The sequence below is a fragment of the Ursus arctos genome, unplaced genomic scaffold (genome assembly GCF_023065955.2).
Source record: "Ursus arctos isolate Adak ecotype North America unplaced genomic scaffold, UrsArc2.0 scaffold_20, whole genome shotgun sequence".
NCBI classification, from domain to species: domain Eukaryota; kingdom Metazoa; phylum Chordata; class Mammalia; order Carnivora; family Ursidae; genus Ursus; species Ursus arctos.
The window spans coordinates 12,733,460-12,741,498 of NW_026622875.1; positions in this window are offsets into that span (position 1 = coordinate 12,733,460).

The following is an 8,039-nucleotide window of genomic DNA, read 5'->3' on the forward strand; positions in this document are numbered from 1 at the left end:
ACTTGTTGTGATGAGCACCGGGTGGTGTATGGAAGTGTTGAATCACTATATTGTACACCCGAAACTAATATTATACTGTATGTTAACTAACTGGAATTTAAATAAAATAATAAAGTCTAGGCAAATCAAGGGATGATGACAGCATCAGCAGTGACATCCACATCTGGTTTGCCATGTCTCCATCACAGCAATTTCTAAGGACAACAGGCTACAGCATTATTTAATGTGCCTCTTTTCCTATCAGGTAATACTAATCCATTTTATTTTGTAAAGAAATGATAAAGAAATGCTTTCAAAATCTATTCCCAGGACACTGAATGAATACAAAAAAGTCCTCAGCCAAATTGTCTCATATAGCATCTTAAAAAAAAAAAAAAGACGTATTCATTTATTAGAGAGAGAGAGCACGCATAAGAGCAGGAGGGGCAGAGGGAAGCAGACTCCACACTGAGCAGGGAACCAGATGCCGGGCTTGATTTCAGGACCCTGAGATCACGACCTGAGCAGACACCAGAACCAAAACCAAGAGCCTGATGCTTAACCGACTGTGCCACCCAGGTGCCCCTCATATAGCATCTTTTTGATAATTGGTTCAGAGATCAATTTCTATAAAGTTCATTAAAATAAAAATATTTAAATTCTTGAAATATATATAATTTATATAGTACTTTCATTTTAAAAAAGAATTTTAGGAATTAAAGGAATTATTTTCCTTCAATTTATTCAAAGATGTTTGAGGCATTTATTTATAGTGTTAAATATTTTTGTATGCTCAATTGAAGCAAGCTGAAACATTTTTCTAAACCATTTTAAAATTTCCGTGTTATAATAAAAAACAGGTTAAACACTTCAGAGTAAATATTAGTGATTTTGAAAAGGGCAAAATAAACTACGAATCTCACATTTAAGAAGAAAAAATGACTGAAAGAAATCCTTTATTTTAAATTGTTACATGAATAATGTATCAGAGGAGTAAGATTAGAATTGCAGAATGACTATTTCATGCACAGAGTGATAGAAGTTCCTTTTTGTCACCAAACTGTTGTTAACTCTTTGTGCTTTATGACACACAAAAAATCCAAAGTAAAACCCTGTTTTTACCAACATGATATTTGGATGTTTTCTATTAATTGAAAGACATATTTTTCCTAATTGTGAAATTTGACTAGCAATGACTAAATACTGCCATTTTTATAAACAAAATTAAAATTTTGAATGCCAACTCTGGTTGGATCTTAGGGAAATACTTCCTATCTGCTATTTTTTCCTAACTACACATTTTTCCAGAATGATTTTTTTTTTGCAATTGTGACATCTTTTTAGTAGTTGTTAATATTACTTAGTGTTATCTCCAGAATTACTCTTCCAACCTTATCAAAATATTTCAGTTTGACATATGACCACTACTGTATTAGTCCATAAATTCTACTTTTTCTTGAGCTTAAGTTCAAGTGGGTTCTCACAGAGAGTGTGTTCCGTAGAAAATTGAAACCTTCTACTCTTCCTCAAGTGTGCTCTAGAATGTAATTTGAAATATGTTCTGTCTTAACTTCTAAGGTTAATTTGGGTAACAGTGGCTTTTAACGATGGAATCCTAGGCACTAGACACCATTCCAAGTGCTGTAACTGTATCATAATATTTAATCCCCATATCAATGCTGAAATGTGTAAATTATTCTTATTAGAACTTAAATATCTTTTTAAATGTCACAGTTACCAATTTGCATAGTCTCCATTTTATCCCAGTCTTTGGCTCTAAAGCCCTCATCCTTTTTTGTAGATTTCTTCTTCTCCTGCTCCCCCTACCCCTCCTCTTCCTTCTTCTTTTATTTCATTGAGGTATAATTGGCCTACAATATTATCTTAGTTTCAAGTGTACAACATGGTGATTTGACATTGCATACATTGCAAAATGGTCACCACTATAAATCTAGTTACCATTTGTCATCTCCCAAAGTTACTACTGTATTATGGTCTATATTTCCCATGCTGCACGTTACATCTCTGTGGCCTGTTTATTTTATAACTGGAAGCTTGTACTTCTTGATCCCTTTCACCCATTTTGCCTTCTCTCAACCTCCTCCCTTCTGGGAACCATTAATGTTTTATTTTGTGTGTTTTGCTTTTTAGATTTCACATGTAAGCTAAATCATGCAGTATTTGTCTTTCTCTGACTTATATCACTTAGCATAATACCCTCGCGGTCCATCCATGTTGTTGCAAATGGCAAGACTTTCTTCTTTTTTATGACTGAGTTGTATTTCAGTGTGCGTGTGTGCGTGTGTGTGTGTGTGTGTGTGTGTGTGCGTGCCACATCTTTTTTATCCATCTATCCATCGATGAACACTTAGGTTTTTTTCCATATGTTGGCTATTAAAAATAATGCTGCAATGAACAAAGAGCACATATATCCTTTTGAATTAGTGTTTTTGTTTTCTTTTAGATCATTCTTGTTCAACCTTGCTCTAGCTTTTGGTTGTCTCTTGAACCTTTATGATTGTCTAAACTGTCTGATTTATTCTCAATATGCCCCTGTAATCGAGGGTGTGCCAAGATCTGTCAGTGATCCAAGAGGAAGAATCATTTAGTACCGAGTTTCAGACTGGCTGGAAACCAGAGCGTTGGATAGCAGCTTTTAAAGTGTGCAACTATATAGTCCTGTGGGGCTGCAACCATAATCCTGCTGGCCTCCAGGCCAGGAGATCTGGAAGTTTACCTTGGGCAACAGATCCAAAAATTAGGGCTCCAGATGAATGTATAATCTCCCTTCTGGGAAGTCGTGCAGAGCTGTATTGAGGCCAAGGAGGTGTGCAGGGATGGTATCTCCCTGCTTACATTCTTTGGGCGGGCCTCCTTAGTTAGCCTCTACATGCGTGGGAAACCTGAAGCCTCAGGCGGAAGCGCCTGGTTACGTAAATTGGTTTTTTCATAGGAAGACTGGGGATGTGTCTCAGTCTACTATCGGTACAATGCCTCAGGGGTGGTGGCTTGCCAAGAACTGTCTTCCTGACACTCACCGTCCCATGGAGCTCTGGAATTCCAGCTTACTTGGCCACCAGGGCAGGTGATCAAAGGGCAGGCTTACCCTGTATGGTTTACACATATACACTTGCTGGCTTCAGAAAGACAGTGGGAAAATATCTTGACCTGTGGAGTCCAGCAATGCAGTGGGAGAGTGCTCCAGCTTTATGCTAGGAGCGGGAAAATGCTGCAATGGCCCACCCCCAGCCCCAATGACCTAGCAAGGCAGTTGGAGGGTGCTGTGAGCTTGCTGCCTGTGCTAGCAGGCTATGTGGACAGTGCTACAGTGACATCTGCCAGACCTCTGTCTCTGGGGAGCCTCTGACTGTTCTCCACTCTGCAGCAACTGATTCTGCCTCACATACAGTCTAGGTGCTTTTCGAACTGCTGTTTTTTTGCTGGGTTTAGGGCAAGCAAGACCACGTGTGAGCACTTCAAGAGAGGAAACTTCGTTTTCCATAGCACTCTGGGATGCCCAGAAATCAGTCTCGTTTGTTTTCCGAGTCAGACGTTCTGGGGTCTTGTCTCTCCAGTGCAGATCCCAGGGGCCAGGGTGCTTGATGTGGGGTGCCAACGCCTCATTCCTTTGGGTGAAGCACCTGTCTGGTGAGACTCCTCCCCCACTGTGTGTCACCACACCAGGAGTGGGGTTTTTGTGAGATCGTGTTTCTGCCTCTCCTACCCATCTCTGGGTGGTCCTTTTAGTCTTTGTCGTGGAGAGTGGTTCATCATCTAGTTTTCAGATATTTTTTCAGAGGGAAATGACCCATGTGTAGCTGTAGATTTGGTGTGTCCTTGGGAGAAGGTGAGTTCGGGATCTTCCGAGCCACCCTCTTGGACCCTCTCCCAAAGTCCTCATCCTCTACGGTCTGCTAATTAAAGGGCGGGGGGAATGTTAGAGGAAATACCATAGGTAAATTTCACTTGAACAACTTCTTGACTTTCTGGCCTTCCTTCTTTCTTGACCTGTGTATGTGCCATTTCTCTCTGACGCTGGACTCGACAGCCTCCGACATGAGGTTTCTGTGACCATACTCAGTGTCGTCAGTGACCTAGATTAATTTTTAACATAATAAAACAAAATATTGGAGTGAATATTAGTATGGAAGGCATCTAGTCTACAACCAAACCAACACAGTTCTTACTTGGCTGACATGATGAGTAAGTCAAGTCGGTCCGCTTATCCATCTTGACAGGTCACAGGTATTAAGAGCTGAAATTAAAAAAAAGAGCACTGAAATTACTGTGATGATTTTCCATTTCTTCCATTTATCTTGAACTACTACGTAAAGAAAAAATGGAATGCTAGGTTCATATTGATCAATGTGCGCATCTCAACAGAAAGGGAGTTCTTCTTCTCAGGGACCCTGTCACTTCCCTTGATGAGCTTTCCCTTTCGTTTGCCAAATTTCCAAACAGTCTACTCCAAACTAGCTTGCTTTAGCTGTGTGCCATGTGATTGGCATGTAGATAGAGGCTGGCGATACAAATTTGAAGAGACACGTTCTCTGGCTTTTAAGGAGCTCACACCTATGGGGACAGAGGCCAACAAAAGAAATACAAAAAATAGCTACCTTAACTTTAATGGGGGTGAGTAGAGAGTAGTGTTGACATATAGGACAGATCCCTCATCAGCCAGGGGGGTTGAAAATAATTTAAAAAGTATTTGGGTAGACTATAGACAACAAGGTTGTTGGGATGTTTCTGAGAAAATGTGTGTGTGTGTGTGTGTGTGTGTGTGTGTGTGTTGGGGGTTGGCACTCACACAGGGCCAGCTTTAGCAAAATAATTTGAAAAGCAACAGCTTGAGCATTGGGACCCATTTAAAAGACAAACTGGTAAAACAACAATTAGATAACTCATTCACAGATGTCACCGAGCAGCACTCTTTCAATTACCGTTCACATTCCCGCTGCCAGCGTACAATCTCTCCACTGAAGGCTTCTTTTCCTTTCCCCTTATAACAAGACTTGTCCTCTTTCTGCGTGTTGGCAAACCTTTGCCCTCTGATCTCCCCCTGGCTTCCTGCCATTGCATCTGGTACTATGCTTCCCCAGTCACCATCCCCATTTCATCAACGTAATGCTATTTTCTGGTTTTTTTTTTTTTTAAAGATTTTATTTATTTATTCGACAGAGATAGAGACAGCCAGCGAGAGAGGGAACACAAGCAGGGGGAGTGGGAGAGGAAGAAGCAGGCTCATAGCAGAGGAGCCTGATGTGGGGCTCGATCCCGTAACGCCGGGATCACGCCCTGAGCCGAAGGCAGACGCTTAACTGCTGTGCCACTCAGGCGCCCCAATTTTCTGGTTTTTTTTAAACTTACATAAGTATTTATGCTTCTCCTATACTGAAATATAAAAATACAATACTTGCTATCGTGACTGTATTTCCTTTTTTCTGACTCCTTATTTCTCATTTTCCCTCCTTGATGAAGCTTCTTGAAAGACTATATATAGTTACTGCTTAAATTTCCTCAGCTCTCCTTTATGCTTCACCCATCGTAAGTGAGTTAATGTCCTACCATTCTATAACTTCTTGCCTCACCCAATCAGTACAATGTCTGAGTCCATGAGGCATTCTTTCAATAGCTCAGGATTCCCACATTTTTGGGTACTGCCAACTTCATCCTCTTTCTAGATATCCTCTTCTCTCATGATTTCCCTTTTATCTCTGACCATTCTCAATGACTGCAAATGACAGACTCACCCATTCCTTCACCATTTTAAAATAGTCTCATGCCAGCACTCTCTGAGTCACCCAACCTGGAACGCTGGCCATCAGAACCCCGTTGGGCCTAAGCATCTGGGCCCCTGTCCAGGGTCCCACACTTAGAAGGGCTACTTGGACTTCCTCTGGCTGTCTTCTTCTCCAGAGGGCACAGAGCCACCACAGCAAAGTGGCATGTCTTTCCCTGTAGACCACACTCCCAGTACCCTGGATTGGGAGCTTTGAACAGTATTTTTCTACCTTTAATCTATTATCTTCTTTATTACAATACCCCACATGAGGGAAAGGTACTAAATTTCTTATTTCAACATAAAAACTGAAGTATTTTTCTGGAGTTCATTTTGATCTGAGAAAGGGATAGAAATGTTGTTGGAGAAAAAAAAGTGAAAGGGAAAAGACAACTCTTATTTAGTTCTACCTGGTTATCAGGAGACAATCTGAAGAAAGCAGACTGTACCTTAACTTTTCAGTAAAGAGAAGCTTTAGAGTCTTTCCACATTTATCCGGGGACATTGGGGAAGCACACTTGGAAAAGAATTATTTGAGTCTTGAAGGAAAAATAAAACATTTCCAGCAATATTTTGGCAAGTTCACAATACAAAAAGATTTGATATTTGCTAAGGAACTTAATCTTCATCATGTAAAATTTCTAAGTTCTGTCACAGTGGTAGGGTCAGAAATGCTTATAATTTTTGTAACAAAAATATTTTAAATTCCAAATGGTAATAAACTTTTATTTAGACAGAGATTTCAAAAACTCCACTAATTCATGTTCCTTAAAAATTAATTTCAGAAGAGGAACATGATATTTAATTTATAGATCATGAAATGAGAGTAGCTTATTATATGTTATATATTATCAGTAAAGTGAGTTTTCCAACATATCACACTTACCATTACTACCCAAACACCAACCACCACTATGGATATAAAATAAGCCTCTTAATGATTCTGGCTCCATTTTGGCTCATATATGTGGGCAGAAATATTGTTAAATGTTGAATCTCTACAGTTACATTTTCATCTGATGTTGGTGGAACATACTGAAAGCTTGAAAAGAACGTCATGAATTCTATGAAGTGGTGTAGTCCCAACATTTCAACAAGCGGGGCCTAAAATAAAACACACACATACAGTGTCAAAATGTTTTGAACAAAGAAGTGTACATTAATATTCGATAGGACTCGAAGAGTCTTAATTACATTCTCTCAGAAAAATCGGGCATGACAGCACCAGAAGATATAGAAATCCAGAGGCTGTATTACCATATGATGAATTACCATAAGTAGATTAATCCTTATTTATGTATTCACTCAATAGGAATATAATTATGGAATATAAAATTCTGTGCTAAATACCCCTCATCCTCAAAAATAATCAGAGCCAAATGAAAGACATAAGTTATAAGTAGTGTCTTATTATAAATAAGGGCAATATACCTCAGGATAGTTGTCAAGATGTTGGGAAAGAAAAGCGTTTGTAACTTATAGCTGAACTGAGACTTGGAGGGAAGATAGAATTTGTACAATCAACTGAGCAGAAGGCCTTTCAGGCAAATTAAAGGAACTGAACCTGAAGAAAACCAAATATGTGGTGGCAGAGAAGTACAGGTCATTTGCCTTCCCTATACTTCCAGAGCCCATGAGGATAAATGAGAAGAAAGAATGCTTCAGAAGAATTTAATAAAACATACACACACATTCGGAAAAAAAAACTCAGAAATCATGATAGAAATATTGATAAATTCAGTTTGTCTGGGGCGCCTGGGTGGCACAGCGGTTAAGCGTCTGCCTTCGGCTCAGGGCGTGATCCCGGCGTTATGGGATCGAGCCCCACATCAGGCTCCTCCACTGTGAGCCTGCTTCTTCCTCTCCCACTGCTTGTGTTCCCTCTCTTGCTGGCTGTCTCTCTCTGTCGAATAAATAAATAAAATCTTAAATTCAGTTTGTCTAAGATTAAGAATTTATATTACTCAAAGTATTTTATAAAGCTATTGGAAAAACAAGCCACAATGTAGATAATGATACTTGCAATACATTTAAATAAGGCAAAATTAGTACCTAGAATATATAACAAACTTACAAAAATAAGAAACAGTCCAACTAGTTAATAGACAAAGTGAGCAGAAGACTTCATGACTTCAAGATTTCAGTTGTTTCATGAAAGGCCTAGAATGATTCGGGCTCTAAGAGCCACAAATGCTCATTTTCCAAATATGTAATTCAAAGTAATAGCTTATAGAACAAGGTGGTGGAAGAGCATTATGTTAATCTCTCCTCATTTCTCCAA